Consider the following 25,565-nt stretch of genomic DNA (forward strand, 5'->3'; position numbering starts at 1 on the left):
ATTCTGATATATATATATATAAAGGCAAGATATGTCCAGAGTAGGATACCTATGAGGATGTAGTGAAGATAGATTTTCATTAAGATAGAGTTCAGTGCTGTTGAAAGTGACTTGATTACAAGGATTTAGTGAAGATGGCCTTTGACCAAAAGAACGTTAGTGATATTGAAAGTAAGATGATCATGAGGAAGTAGTGAAGATGGCTTTTAACAAGATAAAGGTCAATGATATTGAAAATAAGTACAAGGATGTAGTCAAGATAATCTTTGACCAAGATAAACGTCATTGATGATGAAAACAAGATGACTGTGAAGATGTAGTGAAAATAACCTTACACCATAGAAAAGCCATTGATATTCAAAATGATTTTGAGGATGTAGTGATGATGGCGTTTGATCTTGATAAATGCCTGTGATGTTGAAAATAACAACTTAATAAGCCAAAATAAAAGAAATAAAAATCAAATTAAATAATTAATTCAAAAACAAGGGTAAGCAACCAGAAATAAAAGAACCTAGAAAGTCCAACAAATAACACCTACTATATGTTTCAGCGGGGGACAAACGCTGGTTTTCACAAATTTCTGCTAAACGAATGGTTGTATCACTGTGATATTTCGAAGGCGTTATAGGACGAGTGTGCGGTGCTCGTCTAACCCTCCCTCAACATACTGAACACCCCCCAGACCAACCCATTCCCCCACCCACCCCAATATCGCAGCATCTCTCTCCCCATTTCCGTCTTCATCCCAATATTTACACCATCCATTGTCTGTATTTGATTTTGTCGTATTCTAATCACGTACATGAATAATAGGTATGACAGTATGTATATAGGTATCATACATTAGTAATGATATGTAATGCAGTTATTGTGTGTGGACGTGAAAACCAGAGTGCGTCAAACGACCATGAAAGCAACAGGTAATCCCATTGTTAATAACCGCCGTGTCGACGGCGACCAGAAGGATGAAGTCAGTTTTGGTTTTGGACAACCAAATGAAATCGTTGATGGGTACTTCATGTCGTCTTTACGTTTTTAAATAAGAAATATATGCCTTAATATAATATCCACAATCCCCCATATCCCCTCCCTCCCTCTCTGAGGTATGGGGTACCACCATCACGAGGCTACAACACTAGCGACTGCCGAGGTGGAATCATCAGCAACAATGTTGTCCTTTTGCCTCCGTGGATGCAGGACAGCGTTTGTTCTTCGTCTTGTCACGTTGTACAAACGTGAATGCATCCGCGGTAGAACGTACATAAGTTTGAATAGGTGCGTAGACAATATATTCTGGTTCGAACATACATTATTACATTTATATACATATGAAATATGAAAGTAAAGCAGACTGTATTGTGTCGCAATGTCATATTAATTATCATAGCGAGGCGAGACTAATGTGTAACATAACATTAATTCTTATGCACACAGACCTTACGAGCGAGTTGGGCACATCTTGGGCATGGCTGTGTCAAGAGTGAGGGACATAGTCAACACCACCACCACAGCCTCCCCTTCCACACCGGCACCACCAACACCTTCATCGGCTGTTTGTGATAACTTTACTCTCGGTGCAATATGGCGCCACATCCACAAGAAGTTTTCGGTAAAACAATATTTAACACTGAGGGTCATACCAGCCTGACCTGAAAACACATGGTATCCTCCCGGAGGATACCACTGACACAACAGTTTGGTGGATCCTGCACACCATGGGATTTCAATACAGACTGTCACAGCGAAAGATGTATGTAAGGAGGGAATCGCTGGACGTTGTGTGTCGTCGGATTGACGCTCTCCGGGCTCTACAGCGCCACCGAGAGGAGGGAAGGAAGGTGGTATATGTGGATGAGGCGTGGTTTACCGCCAGGATGGGCCAGTAGGGAGTAGGTTGATACCACACAGGCTCCAAGCAACACCACGTACAGTCGTCAGGTACCACCTGGTGAAGAGGAGCGATTTGTAGTGGTCGCAGGTGGCACGGACGAAGGCTTTGTTGACGGCTCATACCTGTGCTACCCAGCCAAGACCAACCAGGATGATTATCATGGAGAAATGAATGCCGAACTGTTCCTGCGATGGCTATCAACGCAGCTCCTTCCGTCACTGCCAGAGCCATCGGTACTTGTGCTAGATAATGCACCATACCACAGCCAGCTGACGGAGGAGAGTCGATACCCTACCACAGCCACCAGGAAGGCGGACCTCATCAGGTGGCTGAAGCAGCGCAAGATTTCCATCCCACCTGCTGCTGCCACTCGCCCTGAGCTGCTGGTCCTCTGCCAGCAGAACCGTCCACAGCCCCAGTATAAGATCGACAACACCATCCGTATGTGGGGCCACCAGGTCATACGGTTGCTACCTGGCCACCCCGAGCTCAACGCCATCGAGCAAGTATGGGGATTTATGAAGTGTCATGTGCGCTCCACACTCCAGCGGTTTACCCGGACGGACCTAAAGGCAAGATTGGAAGAAGCCAGGCAATTGGTACACAAGGACGTGTGGGCGGGAGCTGTTCAGCACTCCCGTAAATTTGAAGAAGAATACTGGAGGACTGGCAACATACACGAGGGAGTCGAACCTGTTATTATTAACATCGCCAGTGATGATGAAGACGATGACGTTTTCTTTGATACTGATTACGAATAAATTTGGTTTTCTCATGTTGTCATCATTTTATTCCTACAGTATTTATATATATATATATATATATATATATATATATATATATATATATATATATATATATATATATATATATATATATATATATATATATATACATATATATATAGTAATGACTATTAAGCATAATATATATATGTATAGAGGGCAAAAATATATGCAGATTATAATTTCGTGATAATAGATATGAAAGAGACCAGTCAACAGACTGACAGTATATTAACTGGACCAGGTTAACAGTTTATGATGGGTAGGTTCACAGTATGTACTAATAACAGCAATAACATTTCCTAGAAGGTCCAGACCACAGGTAATGGCAATACATCGTGTTCACTTGGTTGACCATAAGGACTGTAAAATCGACCTTCTACATACTACACGTATGTAAATATGCTGTTGTACAGTAATTATCAACGTCAAATACGTCTTGCGTCTATGGAATTGTACCATACTGTTAGTTAATACCTATACCTATACATATACACCTACATAACATTTTATTATAACTGTATACTAAAGTTATGGGAAAATAGGGAGGGACACAAGGTTGGGTTAGGAGGAGTTAGGAGGAGAAGAAGAGGGATAACGAAGGCGAGAAGGGGGGGGAGGGGGTGTGGGGGGGTGGGGAATTGGGAGTTTTTTGGGGGGGGCCACACTTCCCTTCGAAAGCGTCAATATGACTACTCGGTTTTGTATCATAATGATACAATGAATCGTTTACGAGATATTTGCGAAAAACAGCGTTAGTCCGCCGCTGAAACGTAGAGTAGTCAATGGAGACGTTCACAAAGTGTCAAGTAAAGTTTGTGATATTTCCAGTAAAGTCTTGATGTTTTGTGGACCTGGCGATAAATTTGCCAGATTATCACTACCAGATAGACTGGATGGCAGCTCAGAAACTATCCATATTGGATAGATATCATGACTTGCCTAAATTATCTGTAGTTCCTGTGGCCTGACCTTCATCAATATGGTACTAATTAGACCTTTTTCATACAATATATCTTCATCTGTGTACAAGAGTTAGTATGGTTGCATCTTGAACACTTGGTCTTCATTACATTCTAAATTTCTTTTTGTTATGAAACGTTTACCATGGATTTGCTATTGGTAATACAGAGTCTGCTTTTATAGTATTGTTTGTCAGTTTTCATTCTTGGTGTGTGTGTGTGTGTGTGTGTGTGTGTGTGTGTGTGTTTGGGTGGCAAAAGACATTGCCTGGACCCGAGATCTAACCATGCATGCTTATATCTTCAGTCTAACTCTCTCCCGACTGTGCTAACTGGGTAATATGGAAAGCAATTTTTTTAGGGTTATTAGGTATACTTAGTATGAATTTTTTGCGTAGATAATTGGAGCCTATAATGACGTTAGTGATTTTGTATATTCTTATCTACCAAACCTTGCCACAAAGTTGATGAGGGAACTGGCAAGATACATTTTTCATCTTAGTGTACGGGGAGGCCATATGAGAGAGAGAGAGAGAGAGAGAGAGAGAGAGAGAGAGAGAGAGAGAGAGAGAGAGAGAGAGAGAGAGAGAGAGAGAGAGAGAGAGAGAGAGAGAGAGAGAGATTTTCAAACCAAAGTTGTTTATGTGGGATGGTTGTTGCTTGAAATTTGTTATATAATAGGTAAGAGCTGATTTTTATGAGTTTATTATACAAAACATTAACTTAGAATGATGATATTCAACAAATCTCACAAGTTTATATTTAGAATTGTCATTGATCAGTTTGTTTTGTTTGAAGTGAACAGACATGCATGATGGTAAGGGAGAGAATAAAAGTTACGGTTTGTTTATATTTGTTATTATTGATCAGTATTTTTCTTTTCATTTCTAACATTAGCTGTTTAAAGTGTTTGTGTTGTATTTAGACAAAGTTCTTTTTCAAATCTTATTGATTACCATATGAAAGCTAGGCTCTATAAGTGTCAAGTAAACAATATGTGATATTTTGAGTTAAGTCGAGGTGCTATTTACCACTGGCGTTTAGATATTTGGGACACTTGGGGATAGATTTGCCAAGATTATCACGGCCAAATTGACTGGATGGCAACCTAGGAGCTAGGCAGAATTGGATATCATAAAAACCCTAAACCCTAGCCAGCATATCACTACATGACCAGACCCAAGTATGGTATATCAAACTTCTTCATTCTGTGTTTCAAAATATAAAGCACAAGATGTGTAGTGATATTATTTTTGGATGACATGTGCAAAAGTTATTGGCAGCCTTACCTTGTGCAGGTCAAGATTTACTGGTCAATGAAAATCAACAAAATCAAGATAAGACAAAGTTTGAATAAGAACTTAATAATTTCCATCAGTCATCCACCAATGTGTATGAAATTGATTTCCTCTCAGTTGTATTTATTTCCTTCACTGTAGCTGGTATGTAAAAGCTCAGGTAATTATTTCTCTTGTTTACGGCTAGGATGTATATGTTAATAATTCTTAAATAAGCCTCCTCAGCCCTGAGGCAAAATATCGGGTCCTTAATGCTTGTATTGGCATCCCATACATCATTGTCAGACCTTACAACCTAATTCTTTTTCCTATACACAAGTAACTATATGTAGATATATCAAGGAAGGTATGATGAGCTTTGTGTCCTCACGGTATGTGCTAATTTGTGAAGCTATAACACACATGATAACAGATGTTAAGTTAAAGTTGAAAGCCATTATTGCTCATATTTGTTTGTGACATCCTCTCTAAAAGTACCACATGTCTCACTGTGTATATCCACAGGTATAAGTACATCTGTTGTACCTCATACATCAAGGCCTCAACTTTGGTGGGAGTTATCTTCTCAGGCAACCTGTCAAGAACTGGAACCATTGTAAGTTGAACAACTGAAACTCAAGTTGTGAAGGGAGGAGCAGCATTATGTTACTGACCAATATTGTTTTCCTTATATAACTCATTTGTACAAAATACATGAAACTTAGTTTATTAACAATATACAACATTTTCCTGTCATTTATTTGAGATGATATTCAACTTTCATATTTGATGCTGAATGGCTGTCAGTCTGTCTCAGGACCAGGAAGCCTGACATATTTTCTGAAGCAGAAATTCGTTAACGACAGACTCAGTATTAGTCTCTTTTGTTCTCATCCTCCTTATGACAAGAAAGATGGTGTGTGCAAAGAGCCAGTTCTCTGGAGGCTCCAATTATGCTCAGTTAACACTTCTTGACAATATCCTTAAACACCAAGTTAGTTGCTGTTCAAGGTTTCCTTTAATGGAAGGGGGGATGAGGTATGTTAAATACCTCTTGCATTAAAAGATAGAGGAAAAAAAGCAAAACCTCCCAGAAATCTAAAGCTATTGGGTTGACCCCTCCTGAAAGGTAGCTAGCCTTCTTATGACCCCTTCTGAAAGGTAGCTAGCCTTCTTATGACCCCTTCTGAAAGGTAGCTAGCCTTCTTATGACCCCTTCTGAAAGGTAGCTAGCCTTCTTATGACCCCTTCTGATAGGTAGCTAGCCTTCTTATGACCCCTTCTGAAAGGTAGCTAGCCTTCTTATGACCCCTTCTGACAGGTAGCTAGCCTTCTTATGACCCCTTCTGAAAGGTAGCCAGCCCTCTTAATCAATTTAATGAGATACTGCCAAAGCAAATACTTCAAAAGTGACTGTTTGGTTATGAATCTACCATAATATCTTGATAGGATTGATTAGAGGCAGTTTGTCTGTGCATGGCAATAACTGCAAAATAGCACATGAGCACATCGCAACTGAAAGTTAGGGTAACATCAAAGATATGTACTGTCTTTTACTGAATGACTAATATAATCCCTGACTTGCTGGCTGTCCCCAGCACTAATATGGGTGATAGGATTAACCCGTTTTGCTCACCACAACAGGTCTAAGCCGTCAGTTCTCTGGACCTATAAAAGCCTCAGAAGCAAACAAACACAGAAGAGGATTCTCCACAACATTAAATGTCTAAGGGTTTTATAAATTATTCTAACTCGACAATGTTTTTAAGCCAAGGAGAGGTCTAATTATTACTATCAAAACTGATCTGATGTGTGGAGTAGTAAAGAATCAGACCTTATGGATGGGCAAATCTGCACTCTTTACCATGAAAATAGATCAAGACAAATTACTAACATGAAATTATATAGAATTTGACCAGTGAAGATACATATCAAAGATTATATTTCTCTTTCAAATTAATTTTGTAGGAAATACCAGTTTTCATGAAGAGATTTTCTGCAGTGTAATTCCAGCTGTAGCTAAATTACATTCAGAAAGACTCTGGAGTGCAAAAAATGAAGGATGAATGAAAAAAATGCTATTATTTTTTTTCAGACTGAATGGTACAAACAATGAAACTAGCTGAAAAGAAATGCTTTATCTTTGCAACTACTCTTGATTCAATATTCAAAACCCGTTTCATTAAAGATAAAACTGCAGTAAAAATGGCCAAGGTCAAAGAGCTCATGCCACCAGAAAAGTGACAATAGCATTAGAAATGAAGGAAGTGGAATGTCAGGAGATGAACAGCAGTTTCTTTGTAGAGACAAGAAGATATAAGGAAAGTTTCTGATGAACTTGGTACTGAAGCAATTTGTTAAGTCCACATCTAATGCAGTATAGTCTCCTTTTAGGAGAACTTAAGACAAATTAAGATCAACTTTAGCTGCTTTATCATAACACTACAGATGTGTAAAGAGCGGCCAGCTCATACTTCAATGGGCTTATGAATACTGGACTGTTCATAACACTACGAGTGTAAAGTTAATGAAGGTGTTATTTTAAGCTGAGTCTTAAATGATGTAAGATAGTCGTGTGGAGGGAACTGTGGATGTGAACAGTACACACGAATTTGAAAAAGCTGTTATCAGTAAAGAAGATGAAGAGATGGATGTAGAATTGTAAATGCACAATTACGTGTTCTCCCCCACTAACACCAACATAATGAATATTACAAAGGACCTGATACATTACAATATACAATAAAAAAGTAATCTTAAAACTATAAAGCACTAACCTTGTGCAAGGAAAAACAATGGGTCATGATAGCAGTAGCAGAATGAGTAATGTGGACCCAGAATTTAGATATTCGCAATGGCCATCAGCACACCTCCACCAAAGAAAGTGCACAAGTCCAATGTTGTAAGTAACATGTACTGTGTGCTCAGGAAAGTTTTCTGAACTAATTTGAAATAAAAGCGGGAATTTTCAAATTAGACACACAGTATAACAGATCTTCTCTGATGAAATAAACCGCAAGAAAGAGAACATGTGGTGGTAAAGGGAGAGCAACTTGTCAATTAGGGTACCAATTTCAAATTCATCATCTCTTTCTTACAATAAAATTTACAGTGTAGTCTTATAAAATGGCCTGAAACATATTTCCAACAAATAAGAGATTTTCATCCCTCTTATGCCCTCCTTGATCTTCTCTGCCTTTATCTAATATCATCAGTGTACCTGATATCAAAGGTACATATATTTTCCTTTTTCAAGAGAAATGTCATTCACTTTCTGCATGACTTCCTATTACAGTAGTGGGTGTGCAGAACCTGCTCCACTTGGCTGAAATACATTTCTACATAATAATCCAATCTAAAATCCCACTTGTACAGCCCTTTTCACTGTTAATCTAATTTATCCGATCTTGTTCTGTGTCAACTATCACAGGTAGTAGGTCATAAAGAGAAGTACAGTACTATCAGGAGTAATGAACAGATGGCCTGGAATCATCATTTTCTTCATGTATCTGGACTGCTCATCTTAATTCTGTCTCAACAAACTAACCTACCATACATGACTTAATATCTTACACTTACAAACTTCACATGCCTATCCTTCTTTATTTTAATGTGGACTTCGTATTTTCTGTCTTTTTAATCTTCTGTTTGTAGGGTTTGACTTGTGGCAAGAATGAAATTTCAGATACTCAAATAGAGGCCAGGTCCTGTTCTACTCCCTAAGCAATAATGTTCCCCTTCCTGTCCAATAAACAGGAGTTTGCTTGAAAATCTCACTACACTCAAACAAGGTTTTTATCATACAACCCTAGAACCCTTTATCCTGCAGTTCCAGGGTTGAACTCCAAGTAGGAGCTAAGAGATGAAGTAATTTGGAGTGAAAAGGTCCTTGGTAAGACTGTACACCTTTCAGTCCACCAACAGTGATCAGCCTTGTTGAAGGTGACTTCCCACTCACAGTGTAACTACCACCTCAAGCAAGGAGGATCCCATGTGTATACAAGACCTCTATCCAGACTTATTTACTGGCTTCCTGCACAGTTCTATCCACACTTACTTTACACTCTTACATTACTTACTGTCACTCCTTCACCACCATGTGACAGCTGTGTATTCTTAGTATACTGTACTTGCAAGCTCTCTGAGTATAATTCTCTATGGTTTCTTATTTTGGGTTACCTATTAATGTATAGCTACTCATCTTACTATTGTTTTTTTAATTACGTTTTGTTACATAAGTTCAACATCTTTAACATATCTCATTTCTATTGCATGTTACAGTTCTCCTTATTGTTAAGGTTCTATATTTATGTTTCTATGACAAAGTCCAAGCTGCTACCCTGCATTACAGATGTACTAAAGTTTGGTAAGTTCTTGTTACATCAAACTGTCTCCAGTAATGGTAGTGTTGGAGGCAAAGACGGTGACTACAAGGGTGATGGCTGAAATGTTGAGAGTGATGGTAGAGGTGGAGGCAGAGATGGCATCAACTGGGATGGCAGAGGTAGTGGTAGTGGCATAAGTGGCTGCAAAGGTGGTAGTAGTGGTAAAGGTGGTGCCGCAGGTGGTGGAGGGGTTGTCAAAAGTGGTCGTACTGGTGGTGACAAAGGTGATGTTAGAGGTGGTGGTGGCAAAGGGGGTGACTGCAAGATGTTGGCAGAAATGGTTAAAGTGGTGGTAGAGAAAGCGGCAGTGGTGATGACAAATGCAGTTACAGAACTACTTGTAGAGGTGGTAGTCGTGGCTGGAAAGTGGGAAGGTGAGATGGTTGCAGAGGAGCTGGTAAAAGTGGTGGCACAAAGACATTGGCAAAAGTGGTGGCAAAAGTGACGGCAATATTGAAAGCAAAAGTGATGATGAAGTGACAGTTACATGAGGTAGCAAAGGGGATGGCAGAGGAGATGGCATAAGCTGTGGCACATAGATGTGGAATTGTGGCTGAGGTGGCTAAGGTAGTGGTTACAGAGGGGATGGTGGGAGTGCTGTTGCCAGCGAGGTGGCAGAGGTACTGGTAAGGGATGGCAGAGGTGGTAGCAAGGCGATGGTATTGTCTGTAGCAAGATAGTGAGGCATATATACAAATTAAGTGATGTTAGCAAATGTTGTGGAAGTGGTGCTGGCACACATGGTTAGAGAGTTAGTGGCAAAAATGAATGCATAATGGATGGACCAGCTGGATGAGGAGGTTGTGGAAGATTGTGGTTTAAATTGTAGAGTGGTGGCAAGAGTGTGGCAGAAGTGTTGGTAGTACCTGACAAAAAGGAAGGCAAAGGTGATTTACACAAAAATTAAAGTACTTCACTACAGTTTGAGGTATTTATGTACTTATCATGCATATCTTAATTTTGTCTGCAAGAAATCATTCAATATGTGGCCCATCAACTGGAGAAGAAATTAGTTTGTGTTCACTGCTACCTGATCATTCAGAGTAAGTGTAAGCATTCCAGTATGTCTGGTAGGAACATTAAAGATAATCATGGGAGTACACGATGTAAGGCTATCAGTCTTAAAGTTAAATTAAAGGTATTTATGAGGTCCGATACTAGCCAGAAACTCATGGTTATAACCAAGTCTGTGTGTCTCACTTACTGCTACCTTTATCAATGATATCATAAATAGCTTCTGTATTACCTGTGATATGGCAATTTTTGCTGTGTCACATAATTCAGAGGTGATCTGGATAGCTATAGAGCCCCTCACTTCCTCCCAGTAAATGACAGTCCATCCCATCGCATTCCTGCAGTACTTAAATCACCATCACTATGTTTCAGTATGAGACAATTTCCTGTATTTCACTGAATATTATCTAAATCATGTTAAGACAGAGTGTGGTGCTGTATCTTGGTGTTAATCTAAGTTGTTTCACTACAACTCATTCATATGAGTAACACTTGGAAAATTTGGTAAGAAACATAATCTCCTCAGTAACTGTAGTGAAGGAGAGCTTGGTTCGTTTTAGAGGGTTTAACGGCCAGCGACCTATAAGTAAGGTCATCAGGCCTGCAACCCTGTTTGATTTTTGACTGTGTAAAGTCCCTACATATTAAACATATCAATACCTATAAGTCTTACCTAGTCCTATAGGGGATTAAAGAAAATGGACTAAAAGTTGGTAAGTGGGTATTGTGTCAACGTGGCAGCAAACACCACCCAGTCGACACAACATCCACTGGTGCAGCTGCCAGAAGGACTGAGAAAAAATAAGATAGATTAGAGATAATCTTTCACCATAACATGAAACACATATATAAATCATGATATAATAACACCGGCAACTCGTCAGCTGGACACCATAACGGAAGCAGCTCCAAGCCGAACCACTCCCAATCCAAGCCAGCAGCATAATGAACAAATAGATTCGCCCACACAACCAGCCTAGAGCGAAAGCAACCACAACCTGAAGCCAGCTCCGGCACAGAGTCGAACCAACGAACCACCTTATATCATCTTGATTTCCGTTTTCTTGAAAAAGATAAACAATTTGTTAATTATGTTGTTATCATCACCAAGTAGATTGTAGATGGGGAAGTTTGTTTTCTTGTTTTTGAAATAACTGATCAGCCTCTTCCTGTTTTGATGATATTTGGTACATTGTATGAGGAGGTGGTCTGTTGTCAAACTGGTTCGGCAGGTTTCACATCTTGCTGGAAAGTTTCTGTTCGTATACGGTTGTAGGTGGGTGCTGTAGGTGCAGTTGAGGCGTAGACGGGCCAGCACGACTTCCTCTCTTCTGTTCTTCCTGTACCAGGTCGTCCAGTCCGCTACTTGTGGTTTATATTTTCTTGCTATAGTCAGACTGGTCCACTGACTTTGCCACAGAAGAAATATTGAATCCTTTCCCAAGGAAAGGCAGGACCACAGCTCCCGAGGGATCGGAACTTCCCACCTCCTCGGGTTCTGAGGTCGACTTAGCCAACCGGTCTGCCTGTTCATTGTTGCCGTAAATGTTACAATGACCCGCCAGCCACCCAAACCAAGATGATATCTTTGTTACATGAATTTAGTATATTGATGATGTTGTCCTGAATTTCATTTGATTCGGTATACCCAGAGTTTATAGCTTTAAGAGCTGACAACGAATCAGTAAAAAATATTGATATAATATGAATTGAATTAATGAGATAATCTATGGCCTTATCAATAGCAAATAATTCCGCACAGGAAACAGTTGTATGCTCTGGCAGCTTGTACCGAAGAGACCGTTCGTTCGACCACACACTTGCACCCACACACTCACCTGTCTTGGAACCATCTGTGTAGAAGTGGACATATGATAAATGATGCATGATGACGTGACGGATTCACTGGTGTATCTCACTATCCGGCGCGTTCCTTTTCGTTGCATGGAGCTAATTCGTCTTAGTTTCTACTCCTGAATGCTCCCAAGGAGGTAGTTTATTTCTAACCAGCGTGTCCATTTCTTGCACTTTCAGACCAGAATTCTCACTGAGGAAGTGTATTCTGAGGGCCAGGGGCCTGACGCCTCTCTCGACCAACTGTTCATATTGTTGTGCCAGGCAACAGGCAGTAGTATTTCTTCTCCTGGTCATCACAATACCACACTTTAACGTTAATTCGTCTCGACGCAGCCGGAGAGGAGGTACATTTGCCTCAACTTCCAATCGTGGAACCCTGGTACATGACAGAGCTCCAAGACACATTGGCAGGCATTTATTCTGTAGCACATCCAATCTTCTCAGGGTACAGTCGCTCGCCGAAGCATACACCTGAGAGCCATAGTCCAGTTTACTTCTAATAATGGCCTTGTACAACATTGATAAAGATTTCCTGTCGGCTCCCAAAATGAACCCGAGAAATACTTAAGAATACCTAACCTTTTATTACAATTTATATTCAAATAATCTGTGTGCATTTTCCAATTCTATCTTCGGTCAAAATTTAACCCAAGAAATCTTATGTTATTACAAAAGGGAATCTGGCTGTGGTCTAATTTTAGCAGCAAATTCGGGTAAAAATAACCACGACACTTTTACCTGGTGAAAACTTAAAACTCCACTGTATCGCCCAACGATGGACGGATTCAAGTGCAACTTGAACCCGTTCAGCCGAAAATTATGCATTAGGCGAAGAGTGCCATATTGCACAAGCATCAGCATAAAGTGAGTATTTAAGGTTTCGAGGGACGGAAGCTGGAGACAGAATATCATTAATCATAATATTTGATAATGTTGGGCTCAGAACGCTGCCATACGGCATCACATCTTCTTGGACAAATATGACCGAGATTATGTTAGATGCAGAAATCTTGACAGCGAATGTTTTATCGTGTAAGAAAATCTGAACCAAAATAGATGAAGAACCTCTTAAACCAATATCATAAAGTTTGCATAAGATTCCGTTTCGCCATGTCATGTCAAAGGCTTTTCCACATCTGGAAAAAATACAATTAAAAGATCTTTCTTCATAAAACTGTCTGAAAGGTTATGTTCTAAATCTATCAAATGATCCATTGTGCTTCTGTGTTATCACACTGTTGATCATTTGATAAGTTCTACGTCTCTAATAGAAAAAATAAGCCTTTTATTAACCATTCATTCCATGACCTTGCAAATGCAGATCGTCAGTGCAGTAGGTCGAGACGAATTGATGTTCGTAAGGCGTCCAGAAGCTTTTGGGATGGGGATGACGTGCGCAAGGTGCCATGAGTTTGGAAACGTTCGAGACGTCCAAATCTCATTGTACAATGCTAACAACTAGGTCAGGTTGGCCTGACTAAGATGCTGAATCATCTCGTATGTTATCCGGCTGGGGCCTGGGCTGGAACCTTTACAGGATTTCAGGACAAGAAGTAATTCCTTAAGAGTTAAGGTATCATCATATGGTATATTTTCATCTTCTGTGGCAAAGTCAGTCACTGTCTGCTCGGCCTGACGTTTGTGGTGTAAAAACCGTCGATCGTAATTGGTCGAGCTACTTATGTCTGAGAATCTCCTGGCGATAGTGTTGACTACGTCAGCTGGGTCGTCTATGGTGCCGTCTTGCATGGTAAGTTGAGGGATGGATGGTTGTTTATATTTTCTGGTCATTTTCTTTATTGTGGACCAGACCTGACTGCTGGATGTGTCCTTATTAACAGTTGAAACATAGCCACGCCAGGAGTCTCTTTTTGCTTGTCTTATTGTTCCTCTTGCCTGAGCCCTCGCTTGTTTATATGCGAATGAAGTTATTGTCTGAGGCTCTTTGTCGAAAATCGTGTATCTCCTATTGCGCTCACGCAGTACATTTCGGCAATCTGGTGTCCACCAAGGAACTCTGTGCTTTGTGGATATTGTAAAGATCTTAGGAATAGAGGCCACAGCAGCCCTGAGGATGGTATTAGTTACATTATTGACCTTTGTGTCAATGTCATCTCCGGATATATCTAGGACGGCTTGTCTTGAGAATGACCTCCAGTCTGCTTTCTTATAATTAAATCTGATCGGAGACGTTCTGGTACTATTGTCACATGTATAAGAAAGACAGATTGGACAGTGGTCACTTCCCAAGAAGTCGTCATAAGTACCCCAGGTGATGTCATTTAGTATATCCGGGGATGACAAAGATAGGTCGATGGCTGAGATGTTTCCTGTCCGATCATCTACATGAGTTCCACTACCATCGTTCAGAAGAGAGAGATTAGAAATGATGATATGATTTACCATTTGTTTCCCACGAAGGTCTGCCCGTATACTTCCCCACTGATGATGATGAGCGTTGAAGTCTCCAAGAATTAGTTTTGTGTGGGGTATTGACTAAAGCGCGAAGTGAACTCATCATCATCAAGTTCATTGGAACCGGGATAGTAAATTGAACAAATGGCCAGGTACGTGTTATCAAATTTTACTCTACATGCGACAGCTTCTAGAGTAGAATTTAAAGTCACTCGTGTACATAGATGGCTACCCCATGATCTTCTATACGGGTGATAGTTATCTAAAACAACACAATCTTCGACTGAGCTGTTCAGATTGGTCTCTTGTAGACAAATAACGGATGGTCTATATAATGCAAGCAACAGTGACAGTTGTGCTTGCTTATTCCTAAGAACTCTACAATTCCACTGAATGATATTGAACGCGTTGGTTTAAGATTTCTTTAGCCGGCCAGCTTTGTGAACCCTTTTTTTTGGACTTGGGCGAGTCCCCAGGGGAACGGGATCGGCTCCTGATGGTGGGGACGGTATTGTCGTCCAATGATTCCACCGAGGAAGACTTCATCATGGAGGAAGACCTCCTCGCTGGAGCCACAGGAACGACCACCTGCCACACAGTTTCTTTTGTAACTTCATCTTGTCCTCTCACATTGTTGGGGCAAACAGAGCAGCAGGTGGCTCTTGAGTACGAGTCTTTGTGGGTATTATCGTCAGAGTCAGTGTCAGTGTCGCTCTGATTCGTTATGGGTTCGTCTGGAGTGATGGGTCGTGGTTGGTTCAGCAGTTCCCGTGGCAATTGTGACCATGACCAGCTTACATTTCAATGCCATAGCATAGGACTCATTGTGTTTGGGAGTCTGGTGAGTCTCCTTCACCCTCTTCCTTGCTTCATCATATGAAATGTTCTCCTTTGCCTTAACTGTCCAGACTTCCTTCTCAAACTTGTACCGAGGACATTCTCGGTACGAGCTTGGGTGGTTGCCTCCCCCCACAGTTAACGCACAGTACCACCTTGGCTGTACAATGGTCAGCAACATGGTCCACGCTGGCACACTTTCCACATCGAGATGAAAAAGTACAAGACTTTCCACCATGATCAAACCTTTGGCATTTAAAACATGGCAAGATGTTCGGTATGTAAGGTCTCACAGCTCCCTAACATAACCTACGGCAATATCCTTTGGCAATTTGGATTTCCGAAAGTTAGAGTGATCAGGTGGGTTGTACGTGGCTCGCCGTCAATAAGTTTTGTGATAAGTCGAGCAGCGATCACTTCCTCGTCTGCAAGTTCATTTACTATGTGGTCCTCACTCATGCCCATGACGTCAGGACAGAAGATTACTCCTCTGCATGACTTCATGGTCACTGGAATGGAAGCCACAACATCGTAAAAGCGAAACTTTCTCAACTTAAGTAAAATTGCTACTTGATTTGATAACTTTAACAAGAAGGTCACCACTAGTCAGTTTCCTTACCATCTCAACAGCACCAGCCTGGCTGTCAGTCACTTTCTTGATGAGGAAGGGGTTGAGGGAAGCTGGAGTTGTTGAACCGGTCGCATGTGACATAATAGATTCGGCATTTTTGGACTTTATGTCCAGCGTGGGTCGGTCACCACCACTACCCCCTACGGAGTATTGGTTGGCTTACTGGAGTCCATCCCAGTGGGGCTAGACTCCAGATCCAGGGATGGCGTACTACCCTACACAAAAGGTACTTGTAACACCTTACATCTTCTCTACGAAAATATACGAGGCAGCTGATCAGACAGACAAGCGCCCCAAAGTGGGACGAGCCGGACGTACCAAGCTGGGTTAAGTTCTCCTGCGGTCATCACCTCTCGATTGGTCACACAATTGTGTCCAATCAGCCTTCGTGAAATGTACCAGTGATCCAGCAACACCAGACACACCGGTCAACACTCACTTGTCTGTAAACACAAAAAGAGAAGAGTAAACTCAGAAAATAAACACGAATAGAATTTAGAGAAGCAAATGGGGAAATGCTTCACTAAGCTAAAGAGCTAAGCTAAGTCTTAAAGAAAAACGGTAAATAAGGCAACCCCTCTTTTACCAGTTCTGCAGGGAATACTGTCAACTATGAATGATGATAGAAAACTCCCTTCCAAGGAAGGGGGGGAGGAGGGGAGGGGGGGGAAGAGCAAGAGATGTTAGAGGAAGTGAATTTTAGAGGAGGAAAAGAGCCAGGGCTTAACCCAGCTTGCATCGGAATGATAGGATAACTAGGACAGAGATGACGTGTGGAGGGCGAGGGAATTTTTCTTTTTATTTTAGGATATAGGAGGAGATGGATCGTATCTCTGCCAGATAGAAACTGATTTTGCCTAGACGTTCCCTACACGGACTTAGCAGCAAGATCTATAGTAGTTTTTAGTTTTTAATATATGGGCACTGTATGTTGTTCAGGATGGATATTGAACATGTTATCTGGGTGATCTATTCCCAGGAGATTGTTGAAGTAATCGATGTATTTGAAATCACTCTACTTGTCCTTCAGACAATTTCCTCCAATAGATGTTTAGTGGAGGCAGTCGTGCTCTCCTATGAAGTTCTGTGTTCCTGATGAACTCGTGCCATTTGATGTTACAAACCCAACGTAGAGCTTTATTCTGAATTATTTGGAGTGCACGGATGTTGGATTTGGCTCCGAGTTCGAGAGCTGAAGGGGCATAAGTGATAAGTGGTCGTATTAATGCTTTGTAGAGGTGCAATTTGGTTTTGAATTGCGCCTCTCTAAATCTATACAATTTCGCGAGCTCCGCTCTCGCAATAGCCGCTCTAGACTGAATATGTCGGTTCATTCTCAGGTGTACATCATAGTTTAGGCCCAGGACAGTGTTGGTGTTTGAGATGGGAATGGGTAAATGACGGTGTATACGGGAGTGTAGGTAGACATTACTTATGTTGTATCTCTGACGTACATTAAAGTAAGATATGTTGGATTTGGCAGGATTTGATTTAATCCTCCATTTTAACTCCAGAAGCGAAACGTGGTCAATTTCCTGTTGGGTTCTACTCATTAAGTGTGTGAGGGTTACGGCTCTGATCAGTTGAGTAATATCATCTGCATATTGGAGAGTGATGGAGTCCAGGTGTATAGGATTGGGAAGATCATTTGAGTAGAGTGTGTAGAGAGTAGGGGCCAGCACGGAGCCTTGAGGTACACCGGCATTGAGGAAGAAGTAGTTTGAGTAAGTGTTTCTGTATTTGATTCGGGTTTTTCTGTTGCTATGATAGTTAGAAAGAAGTTTAATGGTGGGTCGTGGGAGTTGGAAGTGGGTGCTTAGTTTATACCTCAGTCCATCGTGCCAAACTGTGTCAAAGGCTTTTTCAACATCATTTGTGATGAAGGCGGTCATTTTGTATGTCCGCGTGTTGTTTTTAATGTAGTTAGTGATTATGTTGACTTCATCTTGTATGATGTTGACGAAAGCCAAACTGTTTGTGTGAGAGTAGGTTGTTGTATGTTAGGTGTTGTCTAAGTCTGTTGTTTAAGATTCTTTCAAATGTCTTCCCAATGGACTCAAGTAGGCTGATGGGTCTGTAGTTCACTGGGTCCCTGTTGGATTTGTTGGGTTTAGGTATCATTGTGGTTGTTGCTGTTTTGAAGGCCGCGGTAAAATAGCCAGAGGCTAGTGCCGCGTTGAAGAGGAAGGTGATGGCTTTAATAGTGTTGTCAGGGAGATGTGTAAGTAGCTGGTAACCAATGCCTGAGTTACCTGGGGATACTTTGTGCGATTTGAAGAGGAGGAATTTGACCTCGCTCGTTCTTATGGGAGTTGTGAGAAGGTGGTCATGTGAAGCGATTGGTCGTACGCCAGAGGGTGGGGACGGTGGGGGGGGGGGGGGGGGGGGGGGGTTGAGGGTGAAAGATACCTTCCCAGTGTTTTTGAAAAATGTTCGCGATGTCTTGTGGGTTATGGTGTAGAGTGTTGTCGTCATTTAGCCGATTGAAGTCTGTTTTTGGTATTCCTTTGAGTTTCCGGGTTCTGCTCCAAAACTCTTGAGGAGATTTAATTCGGTGTTGATCTGTTGTGGTGATGAGAGATTTCCAGTGTCTATTGTGGTCTTCTAGAAGGCTGTTGAGTGTGTGGTTTTGTAGGGATGTGAGGTCCCACCGTACTAGGCCCAAACGATGTCTGTTATGCTCAAAGCGTCGACGGTAGCACGAGAGGAGTCTGGTTGTTTTGGGAGAAAGGAAGAAGGAGTATCTTGAGGTAAATGAAGATTTTGGGAAAGAGGCGTCAGCTGCCTGTGTGATTGTTCCATGTATATGTTCTATTTCTGTGTCTATTAGTGTTATTTTGTGATTTTCATAGTTTGTCGTGTAAGTGCAGTTGGAGAGTGTCTTTGAAGTTGTCCTAGTCTACTTTTTTGTAGTGGTAGTGTGAGGGTGATGGGACGAGGATAGGGTTAGACGAGAGATGAAGAAAGATAGAGATTTGTTCGGAACCACACAGTGGTCCTGGAGACAAGAAATTATGAAGATTATTACTGGCTCTGTTGGAGAAGACAAGGTCAGGTCTGCCTTTTCCTCCTGGGCCAGTGAAGACGGTGTGGAGGTAAGGACCTAGGAAGTTAAGACGTTTGTAAGAGTATAAAGCGAATAAGTCATCACCATGAGAATTGCTTCTGTTGTGGTGGAAGGTTCTGTGTTGGGCGTTGAGGTCAGCTAGAAGGTAGACTGGGATATGTGTGTGATTGAATACTGTGTAGAGATCATGGAGTGGAATGGAAGTGTTGGGTCGAGAGTATGTAGTGCAGAAGATAATGAAGCCATGTATTGTGTTTATCTTAACTGCTAGAAAGTGTTCGTATTGCCATGAGATGGCGAGGTATTCGTGTTCGATGGTGTTGCGTATGAGAATGGCGACTCCCTCGTGTCTACTGTCTGGAGACTGTCGTGATGTATACCCGTAATGTCTAATTTTGTATCCGTTGGTGATACATGTGATGTTAAGTATCACAACATCGGGTTTTTCTCTTCGAGGAGAGTGGCAATCAGATGACGGCCATTGTGATAGCTGCGCACGTTAAACTGTTAGAATTTTAGCATTTTACGACTTATGGAAGTTTATTGGCCTTCTGTGTCTGTTGTCGATGAAGGCCGTTGACGCACCGTTTGAGAGTTTCACGTGTATCATGTTTCTAGTCTTGGGTCGGGATATATCTGGTGAGGGGTCAGGAGAGGGGAGAGGGGAGGGGAGAGGATCATTGTCGACGAGTTGAAGGTCAAGGTTGACCGTTGGTGGGTTGTCTGGTGTGTCGGCAGGGTCAGGTGCTGGGGCTCCTCTGGGAGGGTTAGGTAGGGGACGGAGGGAGGGGGAGGGGGGAGGGGGGGATTGGTGAGTGGAGGTTCTGGGGGAACTGTCGTGGTGGTGGAAGTTGGGACGGTGGGGGTGGGAGAGGAATCGGTATTTGGAGAGACAGTAGGATTGTTGGTGTTGGGTTGGGGGGGTTGTGGATGGAGTTGTGCTAGAGGGGTGCGGAGGGGGTATTGGAAGTTGGGAGGGTGACAGGTTGAGTAGTTGGGGGAGAGTTGGAAGTGTTACTGGGGGTCTCCTGGGATACGTTTTCGTTAGGGGTCAGGGTGGCGGACGAGACAGGGGTCGGTGAGGGATGGTTGGTGGCGGGGGAGCTGAGGAGTTCAGGTGGAGTTCGTACATTGGGTAGGTTGTTATGAGCAAGAAGCAAATCGAAAATTCTGATGAATTCCGACTTATCTTCCCCGCTCAGGAACAACGCTTTTAGGTAGCACGCATGCATCCTACCTTGTAGGGTGAGGAGGTCTGAAGAATTAGTAGTTGGGATAGGAGAATCTTGGGTGGCAGGGGGAGGAGCAGCAGCAGCAACTGTTGCGTAGAGGTGAGGGTTTGTGGAAGGAGGTGAGTTGGATTTTTGTGCCTGACGCACTGCGCGGAGTTACTCCTTCTTACGTGGGCACAGTCCAGATACAGCAACGTGATTACCTTTACAGTTGACACACTTCGCTGCCTGAGCCTTGCACTCACGAAAACCATGACCAGTTTCCGCGCATTGACTACAGGTTTGGTGGGGCTCTTTACGGCTCTTAGTCTCATGTCGGTATTTCAGATATTTGAAACATTGTTGTACGTCGAGATGTTCATCTTTCTTCAGGGATTTTGCTGGCACAGAGATCATGGGGAACAGGACTCCCCGGGAGAGCAGGCGATCGGCCTCGGTCGGGTTTGAACATTGTATCTTTATTGATCTGGAGTTATTCGGTTTATAGACGTTGATGACATTAACGTCATTGTTTTCGCCATTGATGGCTTCAACAATCTCCGAAGGGCTGAGGGACAAGATAGATTCATCAACATTGTAGGCAATAATAGTACATCTAGCTTGAAGGGGCAGCGGTCCTGAACGATTTGGTAGTTTTTTTTTAGCTAGTTCATCAAGGAGAGGCTTAGATAGGATTCTATCTAAATCACTATCTTTGCCCAAGCAGATCTTAAACTGGTATTTGTTCGAGGGGAATTGAATGACCCTAGTAGGACGGATCTCAGTGGTCTTAAAGACGATGGCCAGGAGTTCGAACGTGGAAGGAGGGGGACAATCAGTTTTGAGGGATTTTAGACGTATGTCGGGCGGCATGTTGGTGGCATCAGTGTCCTAGTGCGAGAAAACGTGAGTGAGGGAGGCTCGACGGTCCAAGGTAGGGGAGAGGTAAGAGATAGTGTGAGGGTCTCCACCCCGTCAGGTGAGAACAGGTCCACTCCAGCCTCCACTCCTCAGGAAAATGAGTTTTCCAGAATGGGGTGGGGAAGCTGGGGTAGAGATTGCTCAAGCCAAACGGTCGAGAGATGGATGATGGATGATAAAAAATAGAAAATTAAAAAGACATGTGAAGATGGAGTGGAGGCAACGCGGGGGTGTGGGGAGCAGCGAGGGTGGTGAGGGAACAGCCTGCCGGCGTCGTCACCGTAACGGTCTCCCGCGGGAAGGACCAACGCGGGAGGCAACGTTACAATCCACTTCTTTCTTCGGTCTTCTCTCTTTTGTCTTCTTTCTTTTGTCTTCGTGGGATCTGGCGGTTAATCCTCCATCAACCACGTGGTTAACACATGGCCGAGATATCGTTAAGATTAACATATCTAACATAAAGATTTCTATTTTGCAGATGAATGTTTTACGTGTAGAAATTTGTAATATCTTCAATACCATAAAGATAATTGTGTCATTATCTATGTTGCAGGCTTTTCATCCGGGTTTTACATACTGAAAAAAAGTATTGTTTAGAGAAAAGTAATGTAATTATTATTAACACAAGGTTCATGGATTCTAAGTTATGAGTTTCTATTCTTCAAAATGTTAGCATCATCTGATGAGAAAACTTTGAAAAAACAGACTTTTATTTTGTGTGATGAGAACTAATGAAAGATTATTTACATTTTCCTTAAGAATATTCTTTATGAGTCAAATGAAAGTATTTTGTTAGATAAAAAAAACTTCAGTAACAACGAGAGATAAACAATCAATGATAATAAACTTTATCTTTGATGAATTAAAGTTCATCAAATGACAGATAAAGATTATTATATACAATTTCCAACAATCTTATTGTCATCATAAAACCAAATATAATTAATAAATTTTTCAAATCATCAAAAGTAAAAAGAAGAAGTCGTCCGGAGGTGACTTGTTACTCCCGGCGTAAACACTTATAGGCGGAATCCGGTAACACCTCTTGAATAGCATGTGGAAGACAGAGTAGAGTGGCTAGGCTGTGGAGCATGTTCTCCACTTCAACTGACTAATGATATGTTAAGACAACACAAACCACATACATCCATTGTGAGGATGGAATCAGGGATGAAACATCTATAACTAGAAAGGTTAAAGATACAAAGATGGTGAAATACCTTTACCTGGGATCAGTAGCACCTGTGGCAATGGACACACCTTTGTAATGCTTGATCACTTACAACTGATCAACTTTAATACGAAACTCTTAGGTATTGTCCCTCAGGAAAACTTTTTATAAATATTTATAAAACACATATATATGTTAGATATACACTATCTCTAGAATATATCTTTACCTGGGACGTGTAACACTTGTGTGGATAGACACAACTTTGTAATGCATGATCCATTACACGAAATGAACTTCACTAACGAAGAGTTATACAACGCGTCGTTGGAGAACATTAATCAAATACCTATACAGAATTTTTATGTTAGATAAAAGGCATTAATTAGAAGTGAACATAAGAAATGATGATGAAAGTAAAGGACGTAGATGTAGATGTTTTACTAAGAGATGAAATATTCCTGCCTTAAATGGTCTCTCTTATAATTGATTTTCTGTTAGATAGAAACATGCTAATGTAATCTGTTCCTTATGATCATAAATGTTTATGTTTTTAAAACGTTTTTATCATGTCTTAAGGATTCTGGCTTACAGATCTTGGTTCTGAACAACCATTATAATGCAACACCATACATATTTATCATAAACAAATCATTTATCACAATAACCATTATGTTTGTACCAGATTCTTTAAGTCCTCAATCACGTTTGTTAATATATAAGAAATTCTTTCTCCACATCTCAATACATAACATATATCTACACGTGTGGAAATATATGTATATGTTTTTATATTTTTTTCCTCATCTTTTCTAATCAACCTACAAGGTATATGTCTAAAGAAAATACTGGATAAAATCCTAAGTTATGTGTGTGTGTGTGTGTGTGTGTGTGTGTGTGTGTGTGTGTGTGTGTGTGTGTGTTTGTGTGAGCACACCTAGTAAAGATTAAGGGACGGGACAACACGAGTGTACAACTCTCTCCCGTAATACATAAATACTAATCACACACACACACACACACACACACACACACACACACACAGAGCGGCGCCAGGCTGGAGGCGGGGCATCGTGACGTCACAGGCAAGTCCCTCCCCCGCCAGATCCAAACATGTGTTGTGTCTGGTGATGGCGGTTCAAGATTTCCCACATTAATATTGATCTTTATATTATCATCCACTCCCAAAGTCACCTGGCATTCTTGTGTTTCAACAACAGACGTGATATATGCAACACCAGGCAAACATTGTACCATTATCTGATAGGTTAATTGGTGCACAATCAAGAACCAGTGAATTTCATCGCCGCCATAAGTAAGTAAGGAAGGTGACTTTAATGATGATAAATACGACCTGGTATGGCTGTGTCTACACACTACCGCCATCTGGTCAACCTGGTACATATGATCATTTAAACTCTGACATTCAACCACAAGGTTTGAAAATGAGTCCCACAAACACGAACTTAAAATCCATCCATTCAACTCCGTCATTTATTCAGGAACATTTAGTATTCGAGCGTTATCATTTCAGCTGCGTTATTTGATCAGAGACTTTTAAACTACATTATATAAAGACAAACCTTGAAAGTATGTCATTTAAACGAAAATTTGTGCAAAGCGTCATTGAAACTCAAACTTTTGATCCCGTCAATAACTTTAAAATTCTCTCAAACAACTGCGAACTTTTAAACTCCGTCAAATTGCAGCTGTTTTAGGAAATGTCTCATTTAATTGAAAAATATTATAGTCACTGAATTCAAGGATATTCTTTGAAGTCTGTCTTTATATAATGAACCATCAAACTCCGTCTCTGGAAATAAACATAAGCTTTAGTTCAGTTACTGGAAAGGAAGTTTGTACATTCTATTGAAGTCCATCACTTAACGCGAACTTTTAAATGCTTCTATTTAGCTGGGCCATTCATTCCCTGGCTACCATTCATAATATGGCCTTTTAAACTCTGTGTCTGCGATGTTCTGTTCACCGTTGTCCACAGTATCGAGATAGCACCAGGAACATAAGGTAATGCTTCATACCCTCACATACATTCCTTACCTCTCATATGTAATGCAACGAAAACACAGCCCACAGTCCACAACCAGGCCCTACAACCCTGTCCGTGGTTTACCCCATTTGATTCATATGTCCTGCTTCAGTTCACTGATAGCAGGTCGTCCCCTGTAAATCACATCGCCCCAGTTCACTTTATCCTATACACGCCTCTCACGTGACCTTGAGCATATTCAGGCCCTCATCACTCAAACTCTTGTTCGCTTCCTCCATCCATCTCCAATATGGTCGCCCATTTCTTGTCCCCTACACTTTCTAAACCATTTCAGTACACCTTCTTCAGCTCTGTCAACCATGCTCTATTTATCATCACACATCTCTCTTACCCTATCATTACTTACTGGATCAACCCGCGTCACACCACATGTTGTCCTCAGACATTTCATTTTCAACACATTCACTCTATCATCAAATCTTCCTCATACTGTCTCTACCTTCACCGCCGACTGACATCACTGTTCAAACTCAGGAATGTCTATACCATCTTTATTGTACCTGAGCCGCGCCCCAGCCAGGTCCTCCTGACTAACTAGAGCCACACACACACACACAGGCACCAGCTGGACACAATACAGAACACAACACACACAATCCTCCTGGGTCCATCTCACACCACCTACCAAGATGTGCTCATCTGGCTGACCACGTCCACCCCACCAACACCACCAGCTAACCCCCTGCCCCACCCCCGGCACAATGACCTCTCTCTCTCTCTCTCTCTCTCTCTCTCTCTCTCTCTCTCTCTCTCTCTCTCTCTCTCTCTCTCTCTCTCTCTCTCTCTCTCTCCTCATCCCCTCGCACCGCCGTTCGTCAGTACACTCGACTTGTACCAATCACAGCTGGAACACAGAGATATAAGACCAGTCCTATACCTGTTATTGTGAACGTCATCAACAATCCAGGAACAAGTACACAAGCTAAGCAAGTAAACTGCTGCTCAGTTTTCCACTTATCGACTTAGTTAAGACAAACAAAATATCACCAGGTGTACCACAGTGGTGTGTGCCCGACTGACTCAGTAACATCATTACTGGAACTCCACCAGAGTTTGTGTTGTCGCTTACC

At 41.6% G+C, this 25,565-nt stretch overlaps 1 pseudogene; it reads left to right on the plus strand.

The window, feature by feature from the left end:
• The first annotated feature begins 1,854 nt into the window (after positions 1–1,854).
• On the plus strand, positions 1,855–2,655 carry LOC139749715 (uncharacterized; annotated as a pseudogene).
• The last annotated feature ends 22,910 nt before the right edge of the window (positions 2,656–25,565 follow it).

This window comes from Panulirus ornatus, chromosome 8 (assembly GCF_036320965.1).
Source record: "Panulirus ornatus isolate Po-2019 chromosome 8, ASM3632096v1, whole genome shotgun sequence".
NCBI lineage: Eukaryota > Metazoa > Arthropoda > Malacostraca > Decapoda > Palinuridae > Panulirus > Panulirus ornatus.